General features: G+C 39.9%; 1 long non-coding RNA gene and 1 pseudogene across 2 annotated transcripts in view; one reads left to right on the top strand and one right to left on the bottom strand.

The window, feature by feature from the left end:
• LOC311583140 overlaps positions 1–24391 on the top strand; it is a 163116-nt gene that overhangs the window by 62757 nt on the left and 75968 nt on the right. The gene's annotated exons all lie outside the window — the stretch shown is intronic.
• On the bottom strand, positions 6739–14820 carry LOC311583079 (F-box/LRR-repeat protein 5-like; annotated as a pseudogene). Its single transcript has 2 exons — positions 14741–14820; positions 6739–7848 (listed from the first exon to the last, which is right to left on the bottom strand). The product of its transcript is annotated as an F-box/LRR-repeat protein 5-like (transcript).

The following is a 24391-nucleotide window of genomic DNA, read 5'->3' as shown; positions in this document are numbered from 1 at the left end:
AGTTTTCCAACCTTGAGTGACCAGTACCTTTACCTGCTGAGTCATCTCAGTGGTCTTACTTGATTTTTAATTTAATTTATAATTAAAATAATTATTGCAATAACTTAAAATTGAGGAATCTGGTTTCCTTAGAAATATCTTCTCTGACTCTCCAAAGGAGGCATGCTTTTTGTCCTAGGACTGTATTACTTTGTAGACTGCACATGCTCACATGCTTGTTTGCTCAAAACTTACGAACTAAAAGAAGAGGGACGCAGATGGGGACAGTTGAGCTCAATTACAGTAAGATACTTGGCCATGAAGCAAAACCCCCAGCCACCACAGGCCTCTGCTCGTCCCTAAGTGTGCTCCCGAGGAGGAGTGGATTTTGTTTTACACCACTGGGCTGATTTATTTTACGGCCATGACTTACTTGTATAAATTGGTGCCCTGATTTCCTTAGGAACTGTCATGTGAAGAGCACTGAGGACTGCGCTGTGCAGTGTGGGCCAGCAGCAATTATTCTCGATATTTGCTGGCTTAACGGTGACACTTGTAATCTAGAAAGTGTAGTGCAGCTGTTTCCTTGGCTTAAGGACATGGTGCATAATCCTTACAGATAATTAAGTTATAGATCTAATGAACAGAAAGAGCTTAAACAGAATACTGGAGTCTGCCCACCGCTGACACTCAGGTGTATTCAGGCACTCATATGTAGTTCTGGTGTATTTATGGCTATCTAAATTTTATCCTTAGACACTCAATTATTCAGAAACATAATTTAACCTTTGGTCTTACCTTTAGAAGTTTCGGATGATCAATGTTGATTGAACATTCGTTGTGTTCAGGCACCCTGTCACACATTGTACATATAAATGTGAGTGTCACAACTGCTTTCTCTGAAGAGTTACCTAGAGAAAAGAAAGACAATATGTAGAAAGATCGCTTATGATACTGAGTGATAAACATTTCAATAAAGACAACAGTGTAATCATGTCTGTATTAGTGACTTTTCTCATTATAGTGACAAAAACACCTGACAGATGCCATCTAAAAAAAGGAAGGTTTATTTTGTCTCATGTCTTTAAAGGATTCAGCCCATAGACACGAGGTCCTGTGTGCATGGGTGGAACATCATGGCAGGTGACAGAGGGCTGCTGTTCAGTTTAGGGAGAGCTAGGATCATATGTTACTAAGGATTCACTGCATTGGACTTGCTTTCCTGAAGCGAGGCCTCACTTGTGAAGTTTTCAGAAAGCCCCACAATAACATCACCAGTGGAGAGACCAGGCATCTAATACATTTCTTTTTATCCATTTCTCTATTCTCTCTCTCTCTCTCTCTCTCTCTCTCTCTCTCTCTCTCTCTCTCTCTCTCTCTCTCTGTCTCTCTCTCTTGTGTCTGTCTCTCTGTCTCTGTCATCTCTGTCTGTCTGTCTCTGTCTCTCTCTTCTCTCTCTGTCTCTGTCTCTGCCTCTCTCTCTCTCTCTCTCTCTCTCTCTCTCTCTCTCTCTGTGTGTGTGTGTGTGTGTGTGTGTGTGTGTGTGTGTGTGTGTAGGGGTCCACACATGCCACAGCATGCATGTTGAGGACAAAGACATTCTTTTACTTCAGTGGAGTCAAAACAGGAATTTTGAAGCTATTATTAAAAAGCAAAAACGACTATTGGTTACAAGTAAGGGGCTCTTGCCTGTGTTAGTTTCTTTTCTGTTGCTGTGATAAAATATCCCAACAAAACAGATACAAGGAAAAAGGGTTTATTTTGTCTTTTAGTTTCAGAGGGATACCTGTCTATCATGGTGGGGATGAAATGGCTGGAGCAGAAAGCTGGCCAATCATATTGCATCTATATACAGGGAGCATAGAAGGAGAACAGGGAGTGGGGTGGGTGGTAAATCTCAAAACTCACCCCCAGTGAGCTACTTCCTCCAATAAGGATCCGTCTCTCAGTCGATCTGTAAGACCGGGAAAAGATCTTCACCAATCTGACAAAGGTCTAATATCCAAACTATATAAAGAACTCAAGAAATTAAACACCACCAAACCCAATAACGCAGTTGAGAAATGGGGCTCAGAACTAAATGGAGACTTCACCACAGAGGAATATCAAATGGCTGAGAAACACTTAAAGAAATGTTCAACATCGTTAGTCATCAGAGAATTGCAAATCAAACTGACTCTGAGATTCCATCTTACACCCATCAGAATGGCTAAGATCAAAAACTCAAGTGATACCACATTCTGGCGAGGATGTGGAGAAAGGAACACTCCTTCACTGCTGGTGGGAATGCAAACTAGTACAAGCCACTTTGGAAATCTATCTGGTGCTATCTCAGAAAAATGGCAATAGGGTTTCCTAAAGACCCAGCTAATCCACTCCTTACAATATACCCAGAAGATGCTCCAGCACACAACAGGGACATATGCTCAACCATGTTCATAGCAGCCTTATTCATAATAGCCAGAACATGGAAACAGCCTAAGTGTCCCTCAGTAGAAGAAATTGCGGTACATTTACACTATGGAATACTATTCAGCTATTAAAGACAATGAATTTCCGAAATTTGTCGAGAAATGGATTGAACTAGAAATGATCATAATGAGTGAGCTAACCCAGAAGCAGAAAGAGTCAAATGGTTTATACTCACTTATATCTGGACACTAGGCCAAGGGGCATGTCCCATGAAAATCTTTACTTATCAGGAAAGTGGGACAGAGGGGAGGCCATCCTGTTGGGACTTTAGACGAGAGAAGTATGGGAGAATGGGGAAATAGAAGGATCCAGAGGGTCCTAGAAACCTACAAGAAGAACATTATGACAGGTGGATCTGGACCCAGGGGTCCTGCTCAAACTATGACATCTTAGTTGATCTGTAGCTTTCCAATTAGTGCTGCCAGCTGGGGATCAAGTGTTCAAACTTATGAGCTTACGGATAACATTTCACGCTCAGTCTACAACGCTCCCCTTTATCAATAACTCCCTTTCAGATGGAGAGTCACTCATATGGCTTTCCTTACATGTAACTTAGACATTTATTTTGCAATATGAATGAGTTTTGTAGGGCTTGAGGAGAGTAAGTAAATCAAGTTTTTTTCTTGATTTTTTATTCCTTCTACTGTAATTATGAAACCACGCTTGGAATTTAAATAAAGGATCAGCCTTGTCTTCTCCATGCTGCTAAGAAAGCCACTAAAAGGAGAAGCATTGTTCTGCACCTATTTCTTTACTCACTGAGTTAGAAAATTGAAGTAGCTTTTCAGACTCCTGCATTTAAAATAGTTCAGATTAATATAGTGCACAGCTTTTATTTAAAATTGCTCAATGTTTTGTGATTTCCCCAGGGAATGTCTAGATGTATTTATTTCTATTTTTAATGTTATAAAAATAAAATTTTATATATAATTCAAGGTGTAAGGCAACATTTTGATATACATAAGTGATTTCTGGAGTCAAGCTAAGTAACATTTATTATTTGTCTCTTTGAGTCTGTCTTAACCTAATGGTTGGTAGTTCCCTCAAGTATTCATTTTCTTATAAACATCGTAGTTTCATTCTTCTTTGCAGCTGAGCAAAATTCCATCACACACACACACACACACACACACACACGCGCGTGCACGCACACACACACACACATATATCATATTGCATCTACATACAGGAAGTAGAGAGAGAGCAGCCAATGGGGCAGATTGTAAACCTCAATCTTTAAGTGACAACATTAAAAAAAAATCCCACTCTTCTGTTGATATTCTGACTGTTTTTATGTTTTTGCTCTTGCTAACAGTGCATAAATAAACACAGATGTGCAAGTACCACTATACTATGATAAGAAAAGTCTTTCAGCTATATGCCCAGGAGTGGTAGAGCTAGATCAGATGGTAGTTTAATGTTTTTAAAGTGTTCATATTGATTTCCAGTGGTTGAGATAGTTTACCCTCCGATAGGCAAGGCATAGGGTTCCTCTTTATGGATATCCTTGCCAGCATTTGCTGTTATTTGTTTTCTTAGTGATAGCTATTCTGAGCAGGCAAAATAGGATCTCAAATGGTTTTACTTTGCATTTTGCTGATGGCTAATGATGTTGAATATCATGGTATCATCATCCCAGGTGTCAAGCTGTACTACAGAGCAATAGTAATAAAAAGCCACATCGTATTGGCATAAAAACAGAAAAGTCAATCAATGGAATTGAATTGAAGACCTAGAAATAAACCCACATATCTATGGACACTTGATTTTTGACAAAGAAGCATCTTCAACAAATGGTACTAGTCTAACTGTATGTCTGCATGTAAAAGACTGCAAATACATGCATACTTACCATCCTGAACAAAACTCAAGTCTGAGCACGTCAAAGACCTCAACATAAAACTGGATACAGTAAATCTTATAAAAGAGAAAGTGGAAAATAACCTTGAATGAATTGGTACAGGAGACAACTTCCTTGACAGAACACCAATGGCTCAGGTACTGAGATCAACAATTAATAAATGGGACCTCATGAAACTCAAAAGATTCTGCAAGGCAAAGGATGCTGTCAATAGGACAAAACAGCAGATTACAGAGTGGAAAAGATCTTCACTAACCCTACAACCAACAGAGGGCCAATATCCAAAATATATAAAGAAATTAAACACTAACAAACCAAAGAACACAATTAAAAATGGGGTACAGAGCTAAACAGAATTCTCAACAGAAGATCTCTAATGGCAGAGAAGCACTTAAAGAAATGTTCACTATCATTCGTCATTAAGGAAATGCAAATCAAAGTGACTTTGAGATTCCATTTTATACAGGTCAGAATGGCTAGGACCAAAACCTCAAGTGACAGCACATGCTGGCAAGGATCTAGAGCAAGGGGAATACTCCTTCATTGCTGTTGGGAATAAAAACTTGTACAATCACTTTGGAAATCAATCTGGCAGATCTTCAGAAAATTGAGACCTCAAGACCTCAAGACCCAGCCATACTACTCGTGGGCATATACCCAAAAGATGCTCCATGATACCATAAGGACATTTGCTCAACTATATTCATAGCAGCTTTATTTGCAATAGCCAGAATCTGGAAACAACCTAGCTGTCCCTCAACTGAAGAATGGATAAAGAAAATCTGGTACATTTACACAATGGAATGTTACTCAGCAATTGAAAATAGGGATATCACGAAATTTGCAGGGAAATGGGTAGAACTAGAAAGTATCATCCTAAATGAGGTAACTCAGACCCAGAAGCACACAAATGGTATGTACTCATTCATAAGTGGATATTAACGATAAAGTACAGGATAACCATATCATAATGCACAGATCCAAAGAAGCTAAGTGACAAGGAGGCTTCAAGGTAGGATGCTTAAACCTCACTTAGAAGAGGAAATAAAATAGACATCTGAAGTAGATGGAGGGAGTACTGGGAGAGGGAAGGTAAATTGTGGGAGGAGCATCTTTGGGATGAGGGAGCCTCCCAGGAGTCTATGGAGGTGACCCTACCTGAGAATTCTAGGAGTAGATGATATGGAGTCTGAAGTAGCCCCCTCCCCTAGCCACGTTGGACTTCTGGTGGAGAGAGGGGGACACCAACCCATCCATAAAACCTTCAACCCAAAATTTGTCCTGCCTACAAGAAGTGTAGGGATAAAGATATAACAGAGACTGAAGGAATGTCCAACCAATGACTGGTCCAACTTGAGACACACTCTATGGAATAAAGCCAACCCCTGACACTATCAATGATTGTCTGCTATGCTTGCAGACAGGAGCCCAGCATAACTGCCTCCTGAGAGGTTTCATCCAGCAGCTGATGGAAACAGATGTAGAGACCCATAGCCAAACAATAGGTGGAACCTGGGGAGTCTCCTGGAAGAGTGGGAAGAAGGATTGAGAGAGCTGGAGGGGTCAACACACCACAAGAAGACCTACAGAGTAAGCTAATCTGGGCCCATTGATGCTCACAGAGACTGAACCACCAACCAAAGAGTGTGCATGGCCTGAACGTACATCTATGGCGCAGACGTTCTTCATGTGAGCTGCCCCCACGCCCCCCTTTTTTAAGTTCTTAAAGTAGATTTTATTTATAATTTTCTTCAAACAATTCTGGGATTAAAAAAAATATATTCCAAATTCCACAGTTTAGGGACAGCAGTGGAACCAGGTGTCTAAAGCAAATACAAATAGACTGGTGTCTTGCTGACTCACTGAGTCATTTCTAAGTGTGTTTGAACTGGCCCCTGAGAATTGTTCAAATATAGAGAATGTTAAGGAAAAAGATTAATTTCTAAAATGTTCAGTCTTTGAAGATAAACTTCAGAAATGTGTATTTGGAAGGATTCACAAAATGTGGTATAGTGTTTACACATAAGAGAACCACTAACCCCCAATCACTAAAATGCAGAATAATCTAAAAAAACCCTTTAAATAGCATGGCATTAGTGATGTTCTTTTTAAAGCATTTCATTTAAAATAAGCCAAAAAGACTGTTCTCACCGTAGCAAAAGATCCTAATCCTTTTCTAAAACAAAAATATATTTGCAAGAAAAACAACACTGTACAGTTCACTGTTAAATTAAATTTCTGAGACTATAAAAAATGGGACTAACACAAGATGCACCCCAAATGGGGTTGTTAACACAAGAAATGTGCTGTAAGTAAAGTGCACGAAAGGAGGCCTGCTCAGCTAAATGAAGTAGACAAAGGTCAGAAGTCAAAGGTCATTTGTCAGAATGGCAGCAGGCTTGGAAACCTGTCTTTTTGTTTTGTTTTACATCCAGACAGATCAAGATGTTGAAGACTCTGGTAGCAACCAAGCCAAGACTAACTGTCAAATGCAGAGCCACAAATGTCAGTCTGGGTAAGATCCAGATGTTCTAGGTTAGGACAAAGCTCTAAAATCTGCCTAACCATTTTGCTGCAGACTGCAGAGCTGTATTGAAGTTTTTACAGAGGTACCAACATATGGCAGAACATCATGAACTAAGCCATGGAGTAAACGCTTTTCCATTCATGCAATGCTGATAGCAGTCGATTCATCGGCTGACTCATCTATAGTGATATCTTCATCCCATTCCTGAAAAGCAGGACTTTCACCCATTCCTTATCAGGCTCAGCATCAAGTTCAGTGGTGGGGCCACTGCACCAGTCACCTCTTGCCCAATGAACAGGATAAAGATGTTTCCACAAAGATCCTGCTTTTGCTAGTTGACTTAGTCAAGTCACTTAGTACTGACTTGACTGCATCAACACAGTTCTTGAGGTTAAAGTAACTGAAAATGGAACAGCGTTATCTCAGGAGGAAGATGGGCTATCTCTGTGGAGTTTTTGACACTTCTGCTTTTGTATCTGACTTTTCATCCACAGAGTATTTGAAAAATTTCTGTCGCTCTTCGGCTTGATTCCACAGGCTGAGACCTCTAAGGAGTTCTGCTGTGTCCTTTTGGCGAGCAGTGCTGTGCAACCATTTCTTTTTAAAAATATCTTTAAGCTCTTCATAGGTAAAATTTTCCATTAACATGGGCTGAAAACCTCTTCTTCTTTCATGTGAAGAAGAAAATGCCTGTAAAACCCTCCAATCTCATTTTGAGCTGTTTTGCATAATTTACCAGTTCATAGTCATTCTTAACACTCTTCAGCCCCCTTTTAAAGACACAAAGCATCTCGGAGAGTTTATTGTCAGGGTGCACATTATAAATGGTTGGATTGCGTTGCTGAAGTAAACCAATAATTTTCAAGTTTCAAATTTTTCAATTTGCGTACGCATCTAAAACTCCTTGAAAGCATATCAAGGCTGGAGAAGAGCTCGGAAGCCCTTGTTGGAAAAGTTGGTGTTAGAAAGCTTGTGGCAGTAGCGCTCCACCAGGTGGTGAAGATGTCCCCTTCAACCGGGAAGAGCGCCATCACCTCAGTCTGCCTCAGCAGCCAGTGCCACTGCCTCTCCAAGACACCCTCATCCTCACCGCGGGGCCCATGTGTGTCCCTTAACCTTTGGAGCAGAGTTTGTCTCTGCTTGCCTTTGGAACCCCTTTCTCTAGCTGGGTTCCCTTCTGTGACCTCAGTGGAAGAGGATGCAGTTCTTCTTGCTGGGGCTTGATATGCCAGGGTGGGTTGGCACCCATGAGGTGGCCTCTCTTTCTCAGGGAGAAGGGGAAGGGGGATGGGATGAGAAGGATGTGATGGTAGGACTGGAAGGGGAGGAGGAAGGAGGCTTCAGTTAGGCTATAAATTGATTAAATAAATAAAATAATGAAAAAGAAAGAAAGAAAAACTCAGTTAAGACCATCCTTCAGAGGTATTTGTACAGGCCAGCCTGATCCAGTTAATTTCTCTTTTAGATTTTCTTTCCAGATGATGGTAGGTTGTGCCAAGTTTACAATAAAACACGACCCGTACAAACAAATGTATTCGGTGGCAAAGATTCTTTTCTATTCTGCAGGTTTTGTTTTTAAAGGTCTCATTTGTTTCAGGTTGGCTTCAGATATACTGTGTAGCCTTGAATCATGACCCTTCCGCCTTAGCATCCCAGCTAAAGAAGATTAAAAGGCATCCCTGCCAGAACCTTTGCAATGTCATGTAATCCTATCTGAGCACTATTTCCTACGCTATTAGAATTTTTGGAGAAATCTTGCCTATGTCTGGGCCTTGAAGTAATTTGCCTGTTTTCCTCTAGCAGATTCAGAATTTCAGATATTAAGCTAAGGTCTTCAATCTATTTTAAATTTGTTGTACAGGACAGGAAATGATCTCGTTTCAACCTTTTATGTGTACATATTCAGTTTCCTTAGTACCATATATCGTAGCAGCTGCTTTTCCCCCAATGTACGTTTTGGACATCTTGTCAATGATGAGATGACTGCATCTGTGTGGGCTTATTTTTGGGTCCTTCCTATCCTATTGAAGTGCATATCAAAACCAGTACTATTTTTTTAAAAACTATGGCTCCACAATATAATTTGTGATCAAGTATTTTGATTCTTCCAGCATTGTTCTTTATAAATTTTTGTTTAAGACTGTACTGACTACTTAGGGTCTTTTGTATTTTTATATAAATTTTAAGATTTTTAAAAGTAGTTTTGTGAAGGATGGCATCAGAATTTTGAGGGGACTGTGTTGTATTTGTATTTTTTAAAAAAAAATATGGTCATGATACCACATAAAATTTGACTATTCATGAGCCTGGGAGGTATTTTTTTCTCTTTTCTAGTGCTTTCTTTTCTTTCAGCATCATAAAGTAGAAAAAAGTTTTACATTTATTTATTTATTTATTTGTTTATGTGTTCAGCTGAGCAGATTTATGTTTCTGGTTTCTTACTTGCTATTGACATACAGGAAATCTGTTGATTTTTGTGTTGATTTGCAGAAAGTGGTAAAGATTTCCAAGTTGAAACATATATCCTAGGTTCTTTTAAGTATTTGCTCATTTTATTTTCAAATAAGAGACATTTGACATCTTTCTTTCTGTTTGTATCTCTTTTTTTTCTTCCTTCCATCTTATTACTTTAGTTAAGAGTTAAGAGTTGTGTGGAATAAAAGCAGAGAGAGGGAACACCTTTTGATTGTTTCAGATATTGTAGGGAATGACTTCAGCCCTATTCCATTTAGTACAAGGATGAGTCTAAATGTGTCTTCACAGCTCCGTTTTGTTGAGGTGTGTTCCTTCTTTCCTGGTTCCTTCAATGCTTTTATCATGAAAGTTGATTGAACACCTTCAAATACATTTTCTTCATCTATTAAGGTGATGAAATTTTTGTCCTTGTGTCTATTGATTTGTGCATATTAATTATACCATTAAATGAAAACGAGTTGGTCATGGATGATCTTTCTAATATATCCTTAAATTTGGCTTGCAAGAATTTTATTGAGAAATTTTGTGTCTATGTTTATTGGGGAAGTTGATCTATAGCTTTCAATTTTTAAAAATTTGTTTTTGGTATTAAAATAACTGTAGGTGCACAGAATGAGTTAGCCATACACCTTTCTTTCTATTTTGTGGAAAATTTTCAGGTGTATTTGTGTAAGTTCTTTCTTAAAGACTTGACGAAACTCACCAGTTTATCTGTTTAATCCTGGCCTTTTCTTTGTAGGAAGACATTTAAAAAACCTGCTGTAATCTCATTACTTATTATGGTTCTATGTTATTTATATATTCTTGACTTCATTTTGGTAGGTTATAGAAATTTATTCATTTCTTCTAGGACTCACAGTTTCTTGGAATTTAAGCTTCGTAAGTATTCCCTAATGAGTCCTGGACTTTATTAAAATCTCTTGTAATATTTCCCCTTTCATCTTTAGTTTTATTAATTTGGGTCTTCTCTGTCTTGTTTGCTCAGTTTGGCTAGGGGTCTGTCAATCATGGGGAACTAAGCTGCCAGGTGTGTGATGGTTTGACTTATTTCTTCTCATTGCATGACTTTTCCCCTGCCGCCCTGAACTTCACATCTGTCCCACTACTACAATACTTTTGTTAACTTCTAAAGCTCTTTCTCCATTTCTCTCTTTAAAATGGTGTCCAATAGTGTTACATGGAAACAACTTCTATCTCCTTTATAGAAATTCTTTTTTGCTTTAAATTGTGTGTGTGTGTGTGTGTGTGTGTGTGTGTGTGTATGTGTGTGTATTGGCACACATGCCCATAAAATCCAAAAAACAACCTCAGATATCACTTTCCCGCGGCTGTCCACCTGGCCTTTTGATAAAGGGTCACTGTCCTGGAGATCAACAAGACAGTTAGGTTTGTTGACCAGTAGGCCCAGGGATCCTTCTGTTTTTACCTCCTCAATATTGGGATTACAATTACATGCTATCATACCCATTTGAAAACTGAGTTCTGGGTATCCAGCTAAAGCTCTCATGTTTACACAGCAATCACTTTAATAACTAAGCTATATTTCCAGCCCTCTGTAGTAATTCTTTTCTTTTCTTTCTCCTTTTCTTCTCGTGTAGGCTTGGCTGTCCTGGATTCACTTTGTATACCAGATGGGCCTCAAACTCACAGAGATCTCCCTGCCTCTACCTCCCTGAGTGCTGGCTATAGCGATTCTTAATGTTAGGGAGTGGGTTATGAAGTATAACTACCGCCTCTCTATAAATTCATTGTCCTCAATTATGCATGCCAGAGACCTCTTATGAACTATTCCATAGATGATAACTTTTAAAATGTACTTTTGGCTAAAACGTTGTCTCTGAAAATTTTCCTTATTGAGATTACGTAGTGTTCTGGATATAAGCAATGATTGTGACGTTGAAATGAAGTGGCAGGGCAGTAAGGGAGGCTTTTTCAATCAAGTGAGGTATAGTTGACCGAGGTCACAGACCAGATAATGACTTGGTGTTACGCCCAAACTTTGTTGACAGCTGATACACCTGGGAAGAGGGACCCTCAAGTGAAGAACTGTCTCCATTCAATAGCCTGGGGGCATGTCCATGGGGTATTTCATTGTCTTCCAATTGATGTAAGAGGGCCCAGCTCACCTTGTGTGATACCATTCTTAGGTAGGTGGTCTTGGGCTATATATAAGAAGGGTAGATGAATGTAATCTTGGGAGGAGGTCAGTAGGTAGTATTCCCACTGAAGTTTCCGCTTGAAGCTTTTGCTTTGAGTTCCTGCCTTGGATTATCTCAGTAAGGACTGTAGCCTGTAAGATGGAATAAACCCTTTCCTCCCCAAGTTGCCTTGGATCATGTTTTTGTTATAGCATTAGAAAGCAACTAGAGCTCTTGGGATGGAGATTCAGGCCTAGACTCCAATGACTGTTTATAGTTGAAAATTCGAATGAGAGACCTCAGGAAGCAACATCTAGTTTTATAAGACTTTCCTCATCATTTCTGCTCCCTCCATTATTATCATGCCCGTAATTTCACTTTTATTAGGCTCTTCTCAATGACTACAGTCCATTTTATTTTTTCTTTGGTCAGGGTTAATATAGCTTCTGTTGGTTTTTTCCCCACTTTTCTTTGTTTTTGACTAACTAGAGAGCTAGAGCTTGAACTAGTTGGGTATCATTCTGCAGCAGTGGTTCTCAGCCTTCCTAATGCTGCAGCTCTTTGAAACAGTTGCTCATATTGTGGTGAACCCAATCATAAAAGTATTTCCTTGCTGCTTCCTAACTGTAACCTCACTACTGCTCTGAATCGTAATGTAATTATCTGAAATGCAGGCTATCTGATATGTGACCCCTCCACAGGTTGAGAGCCACTGCTCTTGTGTGAGAAGCCTAGTTAACTACTTTATTTCATAGCAACTCTTGCAGCTGAAAATAATCTTTTGAATAGTTCCTAGACAATGGAAGATAGGTTATCTTAGTGACTTTTCTATTGCTGTGAAGAGACACAATGACCAAGGCAACTTCTATAGAAGAAAGTATTTAATTGGTGGTTTACAGTTGCAGAAGTTTAGTCTATCATCATCATGGCAGAACACGTGACACTGGAGAAGTAGCTGATAGCTACATCCTCATCCTGAGGCCAAGAGATCAAACTGGGCTGAGAATGAACTTTTGAAACATCAAAGCCCGCCTCCAGTGACACACTTCCTGAAACAAGGCCATACCTCATAATTCTTCTCAAATAGTTCCACTGTCTGATGAGTAAGCATTGAAATATATGAGCCTATGGGGGCCATTCTTATTCAAACTACCACATGGGTAGAAGTGATACATGCCATTTTTCTAGTGCTGCTCACACAAGAGGAGGTATGCACTCCTCTTTGTCTCTTTGCCTATGGCTAGAGCTTGAGTAAGGAACTGGAAATGTCATCTGAGAAGTTTAGGACGTGATGCTTGTTAAACAGGGTTAAACAAGATGGAAGCAGCCTGTGTTTCTGCTCTCACTAAGCCAATAGATTTAATTTGAATGCTTTTGATTACATTGCCCTGTAGTTGATAACTTTTTTTTGGTTTTATTTTTTTGAGACAGGGTTTCTATGTGTAGCCCTGGCTGTCCTAGAACTCACTCTGTAGAGCAGGATGGCCTCTGCTTCCTGAGTGCTGGGATTAAGGGCATATACCATCACTGCCTGGCTCGTAACTGATAAGCTTTTATCTGATGACACTGATATTTTAGCTCTTGTTAGTTTTAGTTGTGATTTCTCTTCTCCACTCTCAATGGTTGAGGAAGAAACTAAAGAATTTTTGTTCTCCAAGACAGTACACACACCATGGATGATGATTATCAAATTAGGTTTTCAGGCAAGCCCATGGGAGGGAAGTAAAAAGGGGCACTGGTAGGCCACATGTTTGCAAGCAAAAGAGCCTGAGTATGGGTGTCCAGGATCTATTGTCATTGGCTAATATATATTTGAGGGAGGGTGAGTTAATTTTATTCTCCTGCAAAGTTATATTACCATTTAGGAACTGACATAGAAGTAAAGTAGAAGCTGTAAGGGTCTAGCTATATGTAAGCATTCTTAGTGTTCTCATATGTAAAACTGAGTTAAAAAGAAATTTATTATGTTATAATAATTCAAAGAGGATTTTTATTTTTTCTTTTCTTTTCTTTTTTTAAATATTTTTCTACATAGGATTTTACTTTGCTTTGCTATAACAATTTCATTCTAGACCAAGGGAGAAAAAGAAAGGATAAAACTTTTTTAAAAAGTTTAAACTTTTTATTGGTTTATTGTGAATTTTACATCCTGCACCCCAAACTCACTCATCTCCCCCTTTCCTGGTACCTGCCCTCCACACTTGTAACCTTCTCCTCAATAGAGGAAAAAAAATCAACCTTGTTATGGAAGCTGTAGTGTGTCACAGTGTATGCCCTACAAAAGGGTACTTTTATCTCCACTTTTTTGCTTGCAAATGTTTATTGCAATGAGCTGTTGTTCTGATACAAGGCCTCTGGTTTCTGCTATACCATCAATACAGGAACCTTACTGGGATTCCTCTCAGATATACTGCTGTTTCCCTGTGTCATGGAGCTCCTGTAGTTTTGGATCTGTAGGACTAGCCTTTTCAGGCACTCCAGCAGGCCATCCATGGGGTAGATGTTAGGGTGGACCAATTCAAAGCCTTGGGCCTGGGCCTTAGAGGCATCTGAGCTGGTCAGTCTGACAGCTCTCCAGCACCCACACCACTGGGGTGAGCTCTGCAGCACTGTCCCAGCTGGCCCATCCAATATCACCATCAGGAAGGGGCAGAGTCAGCTCTCTCACTCTCTTGTTCTTGGGTCTGGCTCACCTATGTCCTTGCCACCAGGATCAGCTCCACTGTGCTGCCCAGGTGAAGTGCAGGGTTTGCTCTCCCAAGTGCTGCAGCAGTTGAGGGACAAAAACATCTCTCCCGCTCTCATCCTCTTCCCAACCCAGATGGTGAAGGGAGAGGCAAGAGGGCAAAGGAGAGTATCACTCTCTTGTCCATGCCACTGCCCTGGAGATGAGTGGCAGGGCCAACTCTCCCATGCTCATACCCTCGGGGCCAGGTCACCTGTAACTTGCACAACCAGGGCCAGCTGTATTGTGTGTGCTTCCTAGACAATGTATGAGCCTGCTCTTCTGAGTACTGCAACTGTCTAGGGGCAGGGGCAGTTCTCCTGCTCTCACACCCCCAGGGCCAGCTCTGTCATGTTGCCCAGGTGACGTGTGGGCCCAACTTTGCAGAGCCCTCAGATATTAACATGTCCCCAGGCAGCAGCCCAGACCAGGAACATCTGCCTGGCCTTTGGTGGTAACGTATCTCTGCTGCTGCTGCAGGACAACAGACCCAAGTGAGTCCTCTAGTGGCAGCACAGGCCAGGACTGCACCATGGTCCTAGATGGCATTACTGGCTACTGACATGAGACTGTTCTTCACGACTCTTGAGTCTCCAGTTCTGCTTTTCTTCGTTGTGCCCACATCCTTCTGTTTCTCTTCCATTTCTCCATCACCTACTTGTCCTACCTAATGATGCCCAGGTCCCTGAATGCCTGGTGTCATCTCAGGAGTGGTTTCAGAAGTGCTATGACCTATCTAGGCATTATGGCACCAGGCAGGGATCATCTCGGGCATAGTCTGCCCCCTCTTCCCACCCCAGGCCTGTATGGTGCTGGACTGGTGGTCATCTCAGGCTAGCTCTCTGTCTGGGCCCCACAGTGGGCATCTTGGGCTCATTTCTCATCCAGACTAGCCTGTGGGGCCCGATGTGGGATGTGGGGGGTGGGTCATCTCTCTGTGGGGCCTGATTTACATACTGTGTTCTTCCAGTCTCCAGTTTGCTTGCCACCCTGGGATCCTGTCTGGGTCTGCACAGCGATGCTGGACTGGTGGTTGTCTCAAGTTCCCCCTTTTTCAGGGAATGTTAGTCTGCTAATCATTCAGATGGTCACAGGTCAGAACACTGAGCTTATACATGGCCTCTCTCCTCTCTGCCACCTACTGACACACATGCGACACCTGCCACACCTGAAATGCCTCTAGGAGTAGTCAAGGAAGTATTTCAAGTAAACCTCTTGGCATAGTGTCATCCACACCATAGCTACACACACAATCATCATCATTATTTGCTTATATTTATCTAATTTGCTCTACCAACAGGTAGAAAGGTTGTCGATTACGAAGTATGTTTCCCTAGATTACTAAGATTCTAGGGTCCAATTAATTATCCCGAGTTTATTTCCCGTGTTTGCAATTTTCTAATTGGATGATATTGTGATCTCTGTGCCTTTCCGTTTCCAGTATACAAGCCAAAGATAATAGTAGCAGTGACTTCTTTTTAGGGTCAGAAATGAAGATGAAAGTTGTTCATACACATAACTCACATGGAACAGTGCCTTCCTTCCAACACATGTCATAGCAGTGCTGTGGGTTAACACAGCTGGAAATGATTTTTGTCCTCCTTGGACATTTTGAAAACTTGTGCAAGTATATGTCTCAGTGGCATTTATGATTTTGTTTGTTGACAAAGCTAGATTTAAAAAAAACTGAAAAGAATACATAATTAATCACTGTGCTGACTTCTTTCTCATTTTTATAATAATTTATTCAGATTATATCCTGATTGTTATCCCATCACTTGTATCTTCCCATTCTCCCCTCTCTCCTTCTTTCGCCTTATTCCTCTCCCCTAGACTTCTGACAGAAGGGGACCTCCTCCCCAACCTTATGAACACAGCCTATCGGGTCTCATCTGGATAGCCTGCTTCCCCTTCTTCTGAGTGCCATTGGGCCTTCCCACCAAGGGGAAGTGATCAAAATGGGGGCACCAGAGTTCATGTCAGAGACAGTCCCTGCTCTCCCCACAACTGTGGAGAATAAGCTGTCCATTGGCTAGATCTGAACCTCTTATGACTAATATGCAGATGAACATCAAGTAATAGGGCTAAAGTTTATGTGTCAGAATCCTCAAGATGCCTTTAACATGTCACATCTGTGGCATGCTTTCCTGCATAAAAGCAACCAGGCATACAAACAAACAAAAAATAAAGCCAATAAAAACCCCAAGGATTGATGACTTGGATGAATTAAGTTTTATGCTCTGTGTCCTAAGCTAGAGAGTGGATGTAGGAGAAAGCTGGGACAAGCATTTGAGATACAAGGGGAACAGCACTGAGAAAGCGAGAGCTAGAGGTGCCTGGGTGAGCATCAAGACATCGGAAAGTTCATGGCTAAAAGTAACCATGTCAGTTAGTGCCCAGCCATTCCAGAAAACCCACGTAAAAGGTGGTCAAAAGAGACCACAGGGAGAGTCTTGCTAAATACATGATGAGAAGGACAAAGGGTAGGATGGACTATTTAGTACAAGAGAAGGCTGGAGTATGAAGCAGTTTCTTTCCATCTCACAGTCTTGTCGCAATGTAACATAAAACTGTGAGACTTAGGGGTTAAAGTATAACCGGGAAGTGTTTGTTGACTTGGCCACCTCTCTGAACTGCTCATACGTCCACTAGAGTGGACGTGGAATGGTGAGGCTTCTTTAAAGCCGGTTGGATTGTACATGAGGCTCTTGGCATAGTTACTACAGTAGTATGAAGAATTATATAGACCTCACAGGTACTTGCATTCTCATTTGTCACAACAGAAAACACTACAGTAAATTAGTAAACAACAACAAAAAAAAGTACTGATGTTAGAGTCCCCGTTGACAGATATGGAGACTTAAAATACTTTTATTTAGCGTTATATCAGAGTAACTACTGATTAAACTCACCTTTGGCTACCTTGTTGCACTATATAATTTTTCCATATTTTCACATTTATTGGATATATGTCACATATTGCACAGTGTATTAGATACAATAATGCATATTGAAATTAATAGCTCCATTTTGGGGAGATAGCTCAGTGGCAGAGCACGTGACTATCATGTGTGAAACACTGAGTTCAATCCCTAATCCTACCAGAGGGAAAAAGAAAAAAAAAAAAGAAATGAAAAGTAAGTTGCTTTATTTTCTGTAGGAGTTCACAGTAGAAGAAAGACTTGTTAGAATAGGATGAGATTGTGTTCTAACAGGCTCACAACTGCCTGTTACCCCAGCTTCAGCAGCTGGCCTCTATGGACTTCTTTATCCATGGATACATACCCCAATATACATAATTAATATAAAATAAATAGTTTTTTAAACTAAACTCAAATAGTAGCTGGGTATGGTGGTGCACGCCTGTAGTCCCAGCACTTGGGGAGGCAGAGGCAGGTGGATCTGTGTGAATTCAAGGCCAGCTTGGTCTACAAAGTGAGACCAGGACAGCCAAGGCTACATAGAGAAACCCTGTCTTGATAACACACACACACACACACACACACACACACACACACACACACACACACACACCTTTCATTGTGTCTGTTTCTGTTCTTATGGCTAGTACTTGGGTATGCAGCCAATCCCATCTGTTAGGGAGGCTGAGACATGCTCTTTTGTGATTGTTGGATACATGCCTAGGTAAAAATTAGTGCCAACTGGAATGGAAATCACAATGAAAGAAGAATAGATGCTATGATATTTCTAGTAGTGTCCGCTATGAATGAACTCAAAAGAATGTTCAAGATTATCTTTATTTAAAAACTAACATCATCCGGAACACATTTATTTGTTTTTTTTTTTTGTTTTGTTTTTCCTCCTTTATTAATTTATTCTTGTTACATCTCAATGGTTATCCCATCCCTTGTATCCTCCCGTTCTTCCCTCCGTCCCATTTTCCCCTTATTCTCCTCCACTATGACTGTTCCTGAGGGGAATTACCTCCCCCTGTATATGTTCATAGGGTATCAAGTCTCTTCTTGGTAACCTGCTGTCCTTCCTCTGAGTGCCACCAGGTCTCCCCGTCCAGGGGACATGGTCAAAGGTGAGGCACCAGAGTATGTGAGAAAGTCATATCCCACTCTCCACTCTACTGTGGAGAGTGTTCTGTCCATTGGCTAGATCTGGGTAGGAGCTTAAGGTTTACCGCCTGTATTGTCCTTGGCTGGTGCCTTAGTTTGAGTGGGACCCCTGGGCCCAAATCTGCCTATCATAATGTTCTACTTGTAGGCTTCTAGGACCCCCTGGGTCCTTCTACTTTGCCTTTCTCCCATGATTCTCTCATCTAGAGTCCCACTAGAATGTCCTCTCCTCTGTCGCAGTTTCCTGGTAAGTGAAGGCTTTCGTGGGACATGCCCCTTGGGCTAATATGCAGATATAAGTGAGTATATACCATTTGAGTCTTTCTGTTTCTGGGTTAACTCACTCATTATGATCATTTCTAGCTCAATCCATTTATCCACAAATTTCGGGAATTCCTTGTTTTTAATAGCTGAATAGTATTCCATAGTGTATATGTACCACAGTTTCTTTATCCATTCTTCTATTGAGGGACACTTAGGCTGTTTCCATGTTCTGGCTATTATGAATAAGGCTGCTATGAACATGGTTGAGCAAATTTTCTTACTGTATGCTGGAGCATCTTCTGGGTATATTCCAAGGAGTGGAATAGCTGGGTCTTGAGGAAGCCCTATTCCCATTTTTCTGAGATAGCACCAGATAGATTTCCAAAGTGGTTGTACTAGTTTGCATTCCCACCAGCAATGAAGGAGTGCGGAACACATTTATTTGTATTCTTGTTATTTAAAAGGATATTTTGTTATGGTGTGTGAAGACTGTTGATGGGGACACTTTATATTTTAAAAATTAATTTATTTTTTTTTTATCATCTAGTGTTTTGGTAAGAACTAAAGAAATCATTGCTGAACGTCACTGGATTTTGCTACTTATATTATATAGGCAATTTTGAAAGATGCCTTTTCGACCTGGCTTGACACTTAATTATTAAAAACATATGAAAAGAAAAAACAATAAGTTTCTTAAGGGTCTTAGTGACAAAACTCGGATCTAATATTGTACAAAAGTATGGTGTGAAATACATTACTGTAGTGTGAACAGTTGGACAGATAAGGTTATTTTTAAAGTTTTATTTTTTCTTTTTTAATGGCTTCTAGACGCTAGATATTAGATTTCATTGAACAGATTTGTGTTTGAAAAGCCATACCTCTTTATGAAATTGCTTCCTCACAGATTAAATTTTTATATCCATGCTTAGAGGTACAAAAGCAATCTACGAGTATAATTGTTCTGGCCTGATTATGTAGCTCACTATAGGAACTCATCCAAATGTGACTACTTCAATATTTTTTGGCAGAAAAATAAAACCTTTCTAACTCGCTCACATAAATGATAGCACCCAGTGATGCTGTATTAATCCTGGCTTTGTGAACTGAAGTTTAAAAGTCCAAGTCTCCTATTCAAATAATCATTCTGGTAGGTACAGCTGTTTTATTACACTCCCCCACATATCTATGCAGATTCCATGTGCAGTTTTCCTGTCACAGTTCTTTGGTGGAAATGCTTGCACTGAGGAGAAAGTGATCTGGGTTTTGTAATTTCTACCTATCAGTCATTCCTCTGTTATTGGTGACCAGCTGTCTGAGGATCAGTGATGGAAGGCCGACTTCTAATGGGCACACTATCTTCTTCCTAGCACTGTGTAAGATGATCATGGTTTTGTGAGTCTCTTAATGGACTCATTGTTCCATGTCCCTAAGCAGTTGAGTCCCTGCTGGTCACTGAAAAAAAAATTGTTTTACATCTTTGCTACCACATTTAAATAGGCTCTGACGTTTTTTAAATCTCACAGATGGTGTTCATAAATAAGGATGTCATATGGACTGTAGTAAAATTGGTACCTCTGGTTTCAAGTGGAATTTTTGAGTCTGCCTTTGTGCTATTGTTCTGTATGACTTTACTTGTTATTTTTTCCCCTGATAGTCTGCTAGTTTGTTGAAATATTAATCATTTATGTCCCGCTGTATAGAGTGCATTATTCTGGGTACTTTAAAATATACTACTGGACATTTAGATAGGGGTTTTCTGTGTTCATCTGTCCCTACATCTGAAATAATTATGTGGGGATGCCATAGCATTTGCCCATTTTATTCCGCTCCCCCCCTGGTACTCCCTTTTCTAATGAGGGTTTGTCTGTCTTTCAGGAGAGGATTGTCATGCCACATATGTATGCCCCACATATAGGAGAGACCATTTAAAGTTAATACGTGACCACAGGTAACATAGGTAGGAGATCTAACAAGAGAGTACAATATCTGGCAATGTGGGGTTGGTGGAGTTTTTAAAAAGTGTTTGCATGCATAGGTGCTACGAATAAAGTTTCCATAAGACCGATTCTGTGGTACAATTTAGGCATCTTCCCAATGGAGAAGTCTTTGCAACTAACTGCTCGACTCTTCTGTGGCTCTGTGTTACTCAACACATTTAATACTATGAGACTTATTTTGTTATAACCAAAGAGTCTGATTTTATATAAAACTAAAAATTATATTTAACAAGTAACAAAGAATAACATAAATAATTTAAAGTGGAAATTTAGTATGATACAATAGAAATAAGTAATGGCTCAAAGCCAAGCATAGCGGAATACACCTGTAATCCTAGAACAGGGAGTTGAAGGCATGAGGTTCAGAAGTTCAAGGCCAGACTCTTCTATGTATGGGATTCAAGGCTAATCATGGTCTACAGATCTAGCCCAAGAATAAAACAAAATAAAAACAAGGTCCTACAAGATTGTAAGGAGTCATAGAAAAAGTTAATACTGAGGTCACTCAGCAAGTAACATGAGATACTAATAGATGATAGCCATGGTATTAGGCACTAAGGATAAGAAACTGAGCATAAGTAAAACACTTTTATCTCTTTGAGTCTTAAAGTCGGAGAAAGCAGACATTGATTCTAGCCATTAATAAGTATTGGCAAGACTGTTGGGATAAATAAGAGAGCACGATGTGAAACCCATAAAAAGGGAAATTACATACTCTAGATCAGTCACGTAACACATCCCTGAGGGGCAGCTTAAAAAATGTGGAAAAAAGGTACACTCTAATGAACTTGTGAGACTTAAAAATGTGCAGGTAAATGAAGCTTTGTGAGGCTCTTGCAATGAGACAATATATAAATATGAGAAATAATCATTTTTTTTTGTGAAAAAAAAACTATAGGATATGAAGTTGGGAGGGATATGTGCTGGGGACCTAGGGAGTGTTGAATGGGAAGGGAAAGGGTCCTATGGTTGGTATAGAGGAATTTAAATCTGACAACATGGCTGCTCTGGCAAGGGATCACATCCAAAGATCTGTATCTGTGTATCTCCCTGAAATGCAGACATGCCACACACCTTTAATCCCTCTGGCTGGAATACAGACATACTTTCAGTATACACTTATAATCCCAAACAATGAAAGTAAAGTTGGTTTGTAGAAAGAAGTCCCCATATTTGAAAGTGACGTCTAATTGAGGGGCAGACAAAGTAACAAATTAGAGAAAGATTTGAAGAAGGAGTCAGAGATAAGATATGCTCAACTCTCATGAGAACAGACAGGAAAGAGATGATACTAAAGAGCAGTATAGTTGAGTTGAAACTAGAGGAGAGTCCAGTGGAGAGAGTAGAGAAGACAATACAGTAGATTCATACAGTACAGGCAGTTAGGTGCTGTTAAATTGAGTGCTGTTGACTTCAGCAGAGTACATGCAGTTTGGGGCAGGTCAGTTCAAAGAGGGAGAAGCAGAGCAGTTCAGGAGAAACCAAAGAGAAGCCAGTTTGAAGTCAGTCAGCTTGGAGAGGAGTTTTGAGACAGAATAGCTGAGTTGAACCAGCCAAATAGAATTCAGAAAGAGCTAGAAAGGGCTCTTTATTCAGCAGTAATCCTCCGAGATACAATTATATCTGGCAAATAAAAGTTACATTTACAGGTTGAGATATGTTTTACTCATGTATGAAAATTTCAAATAAAAGATATTTTCTGAGTGGTTGAAATATAGAACATGGAAATAGAATGACTGACTTGATCTGGAGAAGCAAGTATCTCTCCTATGTTTAACTTTGCTTTATTAAATAAATGGTATAACTTTAAGTTTATACATATTATGTCTTATTTTTAGAGGTAAATTATCTTTAAAAATGTAGTGTCAATGTACACTGAATCTATCCCTAGTCTTTGACTAGCAAAACTTTAGGTAAGATCAAGAAAGTATCTGCTATACTCTGTTGCTATGGCTAGATTGAACATTTATTTTGGAAGATGAACATTTTTAATAAAAGGCATTCATTTGAAGTATAGTGATATATGAATAACATATACTTAGGAAAATATTAGTTTATATTTCAAATGACCTTAATTTCACAGAAGTTCACTCAACATTTGATTTTATGTTCATGAGAGTAAACACAACTTGTAGAAGGAAAATGGTGCTTCTGTTACATGGCAATTTCCTTTGAGATAACTCCTATCTACCATTTTTATGGAAAACTTGTTAAGACAATGGATGCCCTAAATGGAGGTGAAACATTCTATCTTACAGGGAATCTCACAAAACCCAGGAAATAAACAACTCAACGTTTCCAGGAAGTTCCTGAAACTGATCAGATATAATATTCTCCTCCTTCTTAAGTACATAGGCAATACGAACTGTTGGAAGATACTCTCATACCAGCTGATCTGCCTGAAAGAGGCAGAGATCATCTGAGCTGCTTGACAGTCTCCAACAGGTTGATCTGCCTGTAACTTGTGGAATGAGCTCCAGGATTGCAGATTTCTTGAGTTTTCATCTAAGCTAACATGAGCTTTTGATGACGGAACTGTCTTTGACTCATTTATGATTTTTTTCCAGACTTTTCATTTTTATTTATTTTATTTATTTTTATTTTTTAATTTATTTATTAATTTATTCTTGTTACATCTCAATGGTTATCCCATCCCTTGTATCCTCCCATTCTTTCCTCCCTCCCATTTCCCCTTACTCCCCTCCCCTATGACTGTTCCTGAGGGGGATTACCTCCCCCTGTATATGCTCATAGGGTATCAAGTCTCTTCTTGGTAACCTGCTATCCTTCCTCTGAGTGCCACCAGGTCTCCCCCTCCAGGGGACATGGTCAAATATGAGGCACCAGAGTTCGTGTGAAAGTCATATCCCACTCTCCACTCAGTTGTGGAGAATGTTCTGTCCATTGTCTAGATCTGGGTAGGGGTTTAAAGTTTACCGCCTGTATTGTCCTTGGCTGGTGACTTAGTTTGAGTGGGACCCCTGGGCCCAAATCTGCCTATCATAATGTTCTACTTGTAAGTTTCTAGGACCCTCTGGATCCTTCTACTTTGCCATTCTCCCATGCTTCTCTCATCTAGAGTCCCAATAGGATGTCCTCCCCTCTGTCCCAGTTTCCTGGTAAGTAAAGGCTTTCGTGGGACATGCCCCTTGGGCTAGTCCTGCCTTACAGAAGCTTCTTAGCCTCATGAGGTCCCATTTATTAATTGTTGACATTAAGGCCTGGGCTGTTGGTGTTCTGTTCAGGAAGTTGTCTCCTGTGCCAATATGTTTCAGGCTCTTCCCCACTTTTTCTTCTAAGTGACTTAGTGTCTCTGGTTTTATGTTGAGGTCTTTAATCCACTTGGATTTGAGTTTTGTACAAGGTGACAAATATGGGTCCAGTTGCACTTTTTTACACATAGATATCCAGTTAGACCAGCACCATTTGTTGAAGATGCTATCCTTTTTCCATTGAATGGATTTGGCTTCTTTGTCAAAAATCAAGTGACCATATGTGTATGGATTCATATCTGGGTCTTCGATTTGATTCCACTGATCAACCAGCCTGTTGCTGTGCCAGTACCATGCTGTCTTAATTACTATTGCTTTATAGTACAGTTTGAGATCAGGTATGGAGATTCCTCTGGAGCACCTTTTATTGTACAAGATTGTTTTAGCTATTCTAGGTTTTTTGTTTTTCCATATGAAGTTCAGAATTGAACTTTCAATGTCTTTAAAAAATTTTGTAGGGATTGCATTGAATCTGTAGATTGCTTTTGGTAGGATGGTCATTTTTATTATGTTAATTCTCCCGATCCATGAGCAAGGAAGATCATTCCATTTTCTCATGTCATCATCAATCTCTTTTTTCAAAGTTTTGAAATTTT

This window comes from Acomys minous (assembly GCF_964271855.1).
Source record: "Acomys minous genome assembly, chromosome: 14".
NCBI classification, from domain to species: domain Eukaryota; kingdom Metazoa; phylum Chordata; class Mammalia; order Rodentia; family Muridae; genus Acomys; species Acomys minous.
The sequence above is the reverse complement of the archived record's forward strand: the minus strand, read 5'-3'. Positions and strand labels throughout refer to the sequence as shown.